This window comes from Merops nubicus, unplaced genomic scaffold, assembly GCF_000691845.1.
Source record: "Merops nubicus isolate BGI_N331 unplaced genomic scaffold, ASM69184v1 scaffold8318, whole genome shotgun sequence".
Taxonomy (NCBI): Eukaryota; Metazoa; Chordata; class Aves; order Coraciiformes; family Meropidae; genus Merops; species Merops nubicus.
The window spans coordinates 33,326-44,249 of NW_008627724.1; positions in this window are offsets into that span (position 1 = coordinate 33,326).

A 10,924-nucleotide genomic window follows, 5' to 3' on the forward strand; every position below is an offset into this window, starting at 1 on the left:
TTGTGGCTGGTAAATATCCTTTGTTCAGGAAGTTTTTGTTTAGAGAATAATGTTACCATTACAGGATCAAACCTTGCTCTATGTAAACAGAAATCCGCCCCTTTCTCTCTCCATTTATGAAAACTTCAGAATGCAGAGAGGAGAACAGTCTCGCACCATTCATTTTCCTGCAGTAAGGAAAACAAGCAGTTCTGTCTGACATCCTCTTGGCAAACACCATTCATTCTCCTGCAGTAAGGAAAACAGGCAGTTCTGTCTGACATCCTCTTGGCAAACTGTTTAGGACTTGAGTTCCTGCATGTGCGTTTGCATAGTTCATGCGTCAGTTCCTCTGCCAGGGGATGACAGACAAACCTTTTTCAAGGCACACAGAGAGCCAGCAGAGTGCTGTCAGTGCAGCAGTCTCTCCTGACTGATCCCTGCTGCAGAGTAACATTGATAGCCTTTGAGCAAGCTAATAAAAATATAGTCAACTAGCATTCATCTTTTTCCTCTGTAGGACAGACCAGTGAAAGGAATGGCTCCCCAGCCGTGCTCCCCCCTCCCCTGGAGCTGCTGCACACACACGCAGCCAGGGCATGAGACAGCATTTTCCAGCTCTAAAAACCAATGCCTAATGAGACGTTACTCCCTCGCTGTGCAGTCATCAACAAAACTGTCCTATTCATCTTCCTGGACATAAAATCCTTGCAGTTATGCAGTTTGCTTCAGAGATTTGGAGCTGGGACATAGGCATCTAAAGCAACACACGGTTATTCAAATAATTCAATTTTTTTTTGGCTTTTATAACATTTTCCCAAGGCTTTTTTTTTTTTCTTTTAAATCCATAGAACTTGAAGTCCATAATTAAGAGCATTATGTAGTAGGAAGTGATTCTGGGAGGACAGAAAAGTAACAAAGGAAAAAATCTGAATCTATCAATTGAAAATTTCATTTTTGAGGGCTCCTTCTCCAGAGGGACACTGTGGAATATCCAGTCTGTTTGATTTCCAAGTACATACAAGCCATTTATCAAGCATATCGTTTGGCATTGTTTACTGTGTGGTCACCCAGGTCCTGTTGAGCTGTAGCTGCAAGACTTCAACTCTAAACAGAAAGGGGCCAAGATGAGATTTTGCATTTTACACAGATTATCCAGAAGACAGTGCTGGTAGTTGACAACTTCATTATGGAATTGCAAACAAGACATTGAATTCTCACAGCAGGCAACAGTGGAGCAGGTCAAGAGCTGTGTTTAATAGAAATGGTTATTGTTACTTGACAAGACAAGAGTAGTCCTGAGAGTTATCTGCAAGATCCCAGGGTACACCAATGTATCTGGTGTAACCAGCAATATGAACTCTTTCAAGACTAGTTTGAATAGTTTGAAGAAGTATTTCTCAGGAACACCTGGGGAAAAAGTATTTTCATGAATAAGGGCACAGGGAAAAAAAGCCGCCAATGATTGGTTACCAAGAGTGGAGGAACAAGATTTGGTACTTGTAAAATTTAGCCGCCAAAATACAGAGCACAAGGGGTAGGGATTTTTGGCTAGCTGTTCTGAGAACTGCTAGAAACTTCTGAGAAGTATCAGGACAGCTCCAAACATCTCCACGTTGCTTTTATCACATCACTTACTGACAGGGTTTCAAGTATACTTTTGGAGTAACACCTATTTCCAAATACTTTCTCAAACTATGTTTTAAATTTGATTTATCTCCATTCCAGCAGGTGGTACCATGCTCCATAAGGTACACCAAGCCTAAACTAGGCAACTGAGGAGTGAATAGATATCTACTGATGTTAGCTGCTGCACAGTTGCCTTTCTCCTCTAGAAGGTAACTCCTACAAGAGACAGAGCTCAGAGAGCCATGACCAAATTGTTACAGCAAATGACCTGGTATGTCTGTTTTCCCTGGTTCTATGCTGAGGCACCCTCTCAAAACAAGAGGCAAAGTTGTGGTGTATCCTTTTCCTAAATAGGTATGCTCCTCATACCTGTTCCTCTACAGATGTCAAAGCAAGACATCTAACAGCTCAGTTTGCCCATAACTCTCATGTTGTGAACCAACAGTATAATGCAAATGTGCTATTCAGACACCCCAAATCAAAGCAGCTCTTATACAGAAACCTTAACTAGTGTGTAGTAAGGAAGGACCTTTGAATAATTCATGCCTTCCATGTGTTCATGGCAGCATCCTATGCCATGCCCATCACGAGGAAAGAGACGTTAGTCCCCGGCATGCTCAATATTTTAACATCTTTCATAACTGCTATTAAAAAGTCATGCTAAATTATTAACTTGCAGATGACTGGGCAGTCTGTGCCTCCTGATTGCTGTGCTCATAGGCAGCACCATTACTCAGGCAGAGGGTGGGTTCTTGCACCTGAGGGAGCAGCAGATATTCCAAGCCAGGACGACAGCAGAGAAACACTGCCCCACCACTTGGGAGGTATCACACCCATGAAGAATAAAGATTTAATGGGTGAGTTAAGACTAAGTGGGAAGGTATATATTAAAATACAAGTCCAAGGGGTTTGGAAGTAGGTCACAAGTGTAGGTCACAACTTCTATATCTGTAGCACAAAATCACTCTTCTGCAAGCCACAGTCACACAGTGGTTCATGTTGTAAGTCTGTTGTTTGTTTTGTCTCATGTTTGTTTCAGTTCCTTCCTGATAATGGATCTTAGTAAGTAAACAAATATAATGCTTAGGTCATATCCAGTTACTTGTAGGAAAGACACATTTGTATGTGAGCCATGGTACATAAAATATTTACACATTAACCTGTTACAGTGGGATGCACATAATTCTTAAATAAAAACAGCAGGAAAGAACAGAGGGAAGTTGCTTATTTCTTTCAGTCTGCAGTCCAGAACTTGTGATTTCATCTCCCAGGAGAATTGATGACAACATCAACAAGAGCAGGTTTTGCCCTTAAAATGATAAAAATCTCTCTCTGCCTTTCCCCAGAGGCCACTGTCACTGCCCTAGTGCTCAACTGCTCTTACACAGCAATGCCTGTCACAGGTCACTGACGGCATTCCAGCATTTTTCTAGGTTAAGCATATTAAGCAGAAAGAAGGGGTCAGAATGAGAGGGGTGTAGATCCAACTAGTAAGTAGATGTAGAGTCACTGCCTTTAATAACAAGGCCTTCCAAAAACCTAGAGAGATTTTGTCCTCTGTTTTTCAGCTGACATTGGAATGACTCCAGAAAAGTTTTGCCTTTAATGCTCTACAGGATGTACTGAACTTTGGGCTGTGCATCTCACCATTCAGCTGAGACATGATCCAGCAGTCCTGCACCAGCATTCCTACTGTTTTGTCAGTGGAGCATCATCCTCCTTCACTTTATTCTGGAGAATGCCAAAGTACATCACCCTGCAAGACAGTGAGAAAAGGAACACAGTTTACGACAGCAACAAAACTAAGAGCAGAAGCACCACCAAGTACAGCAAAATCAGTAAGAAAATGACATCCAACCTCCACAGCCTTTTTAAAATTTATTGTTAGGATGCAGTGGCAGAGGCAGCACTTCACAGCAGTTCTTCACAAGTGGTTTTTTTTTTGTAATACTAATTAAAAACACACAAAAAAAAATTAGGCATGAAAAGACAACCAAAACAGAAATTCTTAAAAATGCTCAATAATCCTTACCTCTCTGAAGGACTACTTCATGAAAAGCTCCCACTTTGATGGGAACAGGGTATGACTCACAGAGCTACTTTGCAAAGGCTGCACAAAAGTTGATGTTTATAAGCTCTTTTTCTGTTGTGCCTTTAGTCTGAATCCCTTTATGCCCACGATTTCTTTTACATACCATGAATATTCTGCTGCTAAACCCAGAGTATTTCAGCCTGTAAACTGCAGGAAAAAAGCCCATGTGCAGACACCAGAGCAAGCAGGTCCGTGACATTTTCCGGCACTGTAATGAGAGTCTGTTACACCACTTAATATTTTCTTTCCTTTCTTTTCTCTTCCTTTCCTTTAAGCTAACATCCTTTTCCTGTGCCCGAGGGAGAAGGCAGTTGATAAAAGCTGAGTTCCTGTTCACAGATAAGTTTAGAAGGCAGCCAAGCTCAGAAGTTCCTTGAATAAGCTATATTCCTACCACCTTTTTTCCCCCCCTCTGTCAGAGACGTTTGAGCCCCACACAGGAACCAGACTCACATTGTTCAATAGCCAGGGACGTTTCCACAGTAGCTGGGAGGATCGAAAGCTTTTTCCGCTCTTTGTTATAGATTTTTTTTTTTGTTGTTTTTTTTCCTTCCTTCTTCCAACTTTACAGCTAAAGAATGTTGCTGAGGCATTCTTGAATAAATCCAGGCTGAGCTCATTCCTGAATTAATCCAGGCTGAGCTGCAGAGAAGAGAACAAGAGACAGGTGTAACTGAGTGGGGAAAAACCCATGATGCTAGTAAAGCTTTTGCTCCTCTGTACGACAATAGGACTGGCAAAGCTGGTCAGACACTCAGCCCATCATGGATATTATGGTGGTTCAGTGCACAGCTCAAAGCCACACATTTCTGAGACCTTTATGCCCCCCCAGAGGACTCCTGTGTCACATGAGGAAGAAGGTTATTGGGAGGCAGAAGGGCTCGTGGAGGATGGTCAAGGTTACCCTTCAAGTATGATCTCCTCACATCAAGAAGAGAGAGAGGATTTTGAAGCTGCAAGCCCACGGCCCCAAAACGGGTGAGTACTCCTGTGTGTCTGTCTTACATGTAATGATAGTGCAATCCTGTCTGAAACCTTTATATCCTGTTGATAAAGGACCATTTTTCTCAGAAGTTTCTCATTATATATATTCAGTTCCAGGAATTAACCTATACCCAAATAGGAGGGCTTTAAATGTTCTAACTACAGAAACATAAAGCTGAGTTACTTGTGGAGGATGAAACCACGGATGGGACCAGTTCTTCACCTAGCCTGAGACAGCAGAATGGGGTTAGGGGTCTGGACACATCTGGCAGATGTGAAGCCTTCCTGTTCTGCTGTAGGACCATAAACCAAAATGCTACTTTTAGCAAAGCAGAACTAGAGAAAATTAATTTACTTACTTTTTCTCATCACAAACTAATGATGATTATTTTTGTTGATCGTGGCAACCTTTGCCCATCATCAGAGTGTGGCTGGCTGCAGACTTGGGCCTTGGAAATCATGGCAGGATGTCAGCAAAATAAAAATAGTGAGGAGTAAATATAACAAATGAAGGAATAATAAATAAGCATGAAAATTACTACAAATTCAACCTCTGCCTCCAAAAGGTTTTAATGACAGTGAAATGCTTCTCATGCTCATCTATAGCAGAAGAGCAGCTATCCTGAGCAGAAAAGGCACATACTTCACTCAAAAGATTTCCAAACACTATGATTTTTGTGAGTTATACAGGGCATGTAAGTAGGTCTCTAAATGTTTAAAATAGATGGAAACCAAGCAGGACGATGAATGAATCTTTTATAGCCCTGATGGATGGGTACTGCAGAGCCCTGTTTGGGAGAGCTGAAACAGCAGCACAGTGAGTGCTGTTCACAGCTCAGTGATTTAAGAATGCCCTGGTATTTTTCCCTATAAATAATCTTGAGGAAAGGAAAAAAAGGGAGATGAAAAGAGACTACAAAACCTTGCTCGTGTCATACTTCCCTTTCACGCAAACTACAGTACGCAGTCTTGTTTCTGATCTCATCTACCTGTCACATTAAGGCCTTCTCTTTGTATGTAGCATGGTGAGAGTATTAAAACACTCTTGTCATTCATCATTCATACTCCATCTTCCCCCAAATCTGTACCTCCCACCATTAACCTTGAGTAATTTTCTAAAGCCTCGAAGTGTTGACTTCCAGTTTTCTGATGGGAAAATGTTTCAATAACAACATGGGCTGTTTGTTAATTCACCAACTCCTGCTCAGTGCTTTTCAGACACTTGAGGAAGGCAAACAAAGCCTTAAGTGGTACTCTGGACTTCCATCTTATGCTGCAAGGTGGTGACCATTTGATTGCTGGCTGAAATGCTGAAAGTACCCTGAAAACTATAAGTACTGTGAAAATGCAATGATGTAAAAAGGTGCATGTATAGGTGAGCAAGATGCTGTGTAATATATTGTCCTAACAGGAATTTCTTCCTTTGTTATGTGTTCAGCACCAGCTTGGGTAATCCAGCTCAGCACCAGCTATTACTCATCCTAATTTCCTCCTAAGAAGAGAAATACTTCCTCCTTTTATGGAGATAGTTGCATAGTGAGTCAAATCGTTATGTTCTTCCCAATTAAAGCTATGTTGGTGATTACAGGCAGCCAAAATCTAGCCTGGCAGTAGCTGGGTATTTGTTGTTTTACTAGAGCCATCACATTTATAATGTACCCAAGCCCAGGAAGCTGGTACATTTTATGAAAGAAATTTGAGAGCTTGAGAGGAACCTTGTCCAGACATGAGGGGAGAGGGCACGACTAAGGATGGCCAGCACACCTCCTCTTGTACTGCACCCCAAATTCTAGAAGTCATTGTAAAGGGATGAAGTGGTGAGATGGTTGAACCTTCAAAGCCTGAAGTCCTCAAGTGCATGGCAGGAATACCCAGCTGTGCATAGACAAGAAGCTGTCATGAATTTGGTATTTCCTCCCTGCAAGCGTGACACATGCCTTGGAAAAAACATTGAGGAACTGGGCTTACATCTCTAAAGGGGATGAAACAAAAGATGATAATGATTGCTTCCTCATTACATCTCAAAATTTCACCTCATGGTTGAAAATCAAAATCATCATCTAACAAAAAAAATCAATATTGTTCAATCAATACATGGGAAAAACTATTCCCATATATTAGGAATAGTGGGTTTAGAAAATATTCTTAGGTTTTTAAAAAATTCATAGTATTATTTTTCTTACTGTAGTTATTTGAATAATTGAGACCATCAAGACAAATATGTTCAATGTAATTGGTCAAACAATCCTCTGGTTTCTGTTTCAACATGTAGGGAGAAATGATTCATTAGACCCCAGTCAAATGATGGGATATGTTACTTTACTAATGAATTCCTCTCAGAATAAAAAGGTTGTAATAGGCATTCTAAAATAAGCAAATTAGTAAGTAGTAAATGGCCTTTAGGTGAATTTTTGAAAAAGAGAAATGTGTGATCAACAATCCTTGTTTCAACCACTGTTTTAAGGAAGAACTAGGTAACAGCTTAGTATCTGATTGTTGCTTGTATCTGAGCAAAAAGGAGAAGCCCTTCATATTCACAGTGGACAAGTGTTTCTATGTGTTACTTAAAAATCAAAACTATCAAAAAAGGCCAATTTTCCAAAGGAAATAATTCTTTTTTTTTCTCCCCAGCAGCTGTGCCTCATAGGAGCTGATTGGTTTTATTTTAGATATTTTATTCTATTTCTGAGGTAAATGGATCTATGTACACCAAACTTTCAGCAGAATTAAAAAGGGAAATGAAAGCACAAGTATATTAAAAGATCTGTAGTGTGAAATTGCTGGACTATAGCATTTGTTTTAGCAACGGAAGATGAAGAGTAAGAACAGTTAAAAGAGGTTCTTGATTTCATAAATACTCAGTGCATAATCCCCAAAATAGATAATAAATACATTTTCACTCTTCATTTCCCATATAAAAGAGGTGCCCAGTGCAGGACTGGATAGGAATGCTCTGTTGTTACTGGTGGCTTTCCTGTGTGGATACAGGCAGCTAAAATGACTTGAAAAGCTGCCTGGGATATAACCAGATATTTGGAAGTTCTAAAAGTGACCCAGAAAACATGAAATAAGATCTTTAATTGGCTTTGCAATAGCTCATCACCTACTCTAATAATTACCATTAGGTGTAAACAATTCATCTGCTGTCTGACCAAGTCATGCTAAAAGGTCACTAAGACCACTATTGTTATGCTGACAATTGCTATGTGGATGACACACCTGACAGCTTATGAAAACCTGCTATAAACTGATAATCCCCCTTGGGGAGACTTCTTTCTCTAGAGCCACTTCCATCCAATACTTGGTAATGACACATTCCTGAGCAAGGCATGGTGCTGAGCTGGCATCAGGGGAGCTGAAGGAGAGGGCAACCTATGTATACATGCCCTCCCTTAGGCTATACAATTCAGACCTGGACAGGCAGAACTGGACACATGTCCTCCTCCCTGTGGCTGTGTGGGGTCCAGGAACATAGTGACCCAGTCTTTGAAAGCAAAGGTTTCCTGGCCCTAGGAAGAATACATCATCTTCTCTAAACTCTTCTACAAACTTACTACATTGATCAGAGATGCACAGAAAGACCTTTACTGTAATGACAGTCAGAAGAGCTTGTCCTCTCTCCCTACAAACAGGTTATTTCTCACCTCAAGCAACGGGCTATACAGTTCAGACCTGGACAAACAGAACTGGACACATGTCCTACCTGTGGCTGTGTGGGGTCCAAGAACATAGTGACCCAGTCTTTGAAAGCAAAGGTTTCCTGGCCCTAGGAAGAATACATCATCTTCTCTAAACTCTTCTACAAACTTACTACATTGATCAGAGATGCACAGAAAGACCTTTACTGTAATGACAGTCAGAAGAGCTTGTCCTCTCTCCCTACAAACAGGTTATTTCTCACCTCAAGCAACGTGCTGAAGCACCTTTAGTGGAGTGCTGTAGGCGAGGGCTCCTCACTTTTCTCAGCACTGAGCAGAAGTGCAGCCAGCTGGCTGGAATCTAATCCAGGTGCCCACAACATCAAGAACAGTCAGGCTGACAACTCAGGTTTCATGCACTTAGTGTTCATATTTCATTAAAAATTATAAAAATAAACAAAAGGTGCAATGCCACCACATGCTAGCTCTGAGAGCAAAGCCCAGAGCTGCCTGTACCCTCAGTTGGCCTGACCTGTCCGTCAAGTAACACCGTAAACCAGATCACTTAAGCATTCCAGGTTAAAAATAACCTTAGGAGAAAGCAGAGGTTATTTTTAACTTTGCCCTCAGTAACCACACTGACAGAGCTGGTCCCCAAACAGATGGCTCACCCAGTAAGGGAGAAATGGACTGTGGTGAGTGGACGGGAAGGAGGAGAGTGACTAAAGCTGGTTTCCCCAGCTCTGACAGTCTCACAGAACTTCTCTGTTTTTTCAGTAGTGTGATCATTGACCTGCCCTAGACTAGATGGTCCTGCTCTGGCAGGGGGGTTGGACTGGATGATCTCCAGAGGTCCCTTTCAACCCCTGACATTCTGTGATTGCCACGCAACCTCTGTTCTGCGTTTGCCCTCCAGCTGGGTAGGCAGTTTAGTTTTCCTTCTTTCTCTTTAATCTCCAAACACACACTTAGCTTGTCATCTATTGGGATTTTTCTTACAATTACAACATGTTTGCAAAAACCCAAACCAAACCAAAACATCCCCAATCCCCATCACCCGAACTACAAATAGGATAAGGCCGAAATCTTCAGCATAAGTAAATCCTTAATTGCATTAACATATTTTAAGGCTTGGACACACGATTCTATGAAGTAACCCTTGATTAGAGGAAGGCATCCTGATGTCAGCCAGGTGCATTGTTATCTCACTGAAACACACACCTCTTCTTCTAACTGGGCACTGAGACAGCCACAAAGAAGCAGGCCTCTTGTTGTGATTACCCAGGGTGTCAAAATGCAGAACAACTACCTATCCTCTGATGTGTAGACAAGCAGAGAAAATCCAAATCAGTCTTATTCTAAGGACAGTCAGAACAATGCTCAATCTCAACAGCTTGGTTGTTTTTTTTTTTTTTTACAGGAAATATTCATTGATTTAATTAAGATTGTTTCACACTGACTCATCTGTTCTTCAAAACCAGAGAGGGACTTTCTTAGGATGCTTATGGGATACTGAAATTTCCCAACAAAGGAGCATAGAACATACGCTTAAAATAAAACAGGTTTGGATGAAATGCAGCTAAGTGTGATCTTGGGCCCCTGACATCCTGCAGACAGTGGAATGGCCATTAAGCACTCAACAATAGCTTTTGCAGTGCCAGGTTCATTAGCAGAAGCACTGGTTTCCTATAAAAGTTAGGCTCTTGGCTCCTTTCAGGACTTTAGGAGATTCTCTGATATTTGGCTTTTGTTGAGCTGCACAGCTGCAGGTAGAACGACTCCCTGGTAGCAGGTTTGATGTAAATGACACAGCTTCATTGCTTGCCATACAGGAGATGTTAAGTAAAACAATCCTTTGGGTGCAGAGGGTTCAAGAGCTCACTAGTGCAAGTTGCAGCAACTCAATTTTTAAGCAGATAGCAAGGGATCTCATTCCAGCCTACACAGAACCACCACCAGCACCATTCCCATGTGGATCCTACACCTTCCTACTCATGCAGGTCAATAGCCCCTGATTCAGTGATTGGTGGTCAACCCTGAACAAAATTACACTGGTAGCCAAAAAAGTGTTCCAGGCAAACCTTGGTGCACACATGCTGCCTGGGAAGCTTTTCTTCCCATGCATTTTTGACTCACTGGCATCACCACAGCTCTGCTAGTAGGTGGCCACTGTCTGTGATTCTGGCTTCAAGAGAAGGTCTGGCAACCTTCCTATATATATATAGTCCTATACTAGAGGTGCACTTAAGTCTGAAGGAATCAAACTATGAAATCCAAGTGTAAGCTGCCCTCTGAACAGGCTGTAGAGCTTCTGCTGTGAGGAGGATAATAGAAATGAGGTAATAGCTGTGGATGCTTTGTGAAGAGGAAAAACCTTCTGCATTTATTTCTCTGAAGTAGTTTGTCCAACAGTTGGATTTGGATCAAAACTGGGTCCTAGCCAAGCCTGCTTTCTCTTTGCTCAGGAGGCCTTCATTGCACTTAGTATTTAGGACATTCATAAAAAGATGCATCTATCTTAAACCTGACGTACATAGTTGCAGTTTAGATTAATTAAATATTGTATTTTACTTCTGTTTTATTGAGGCTGCTTTTTCTTGTC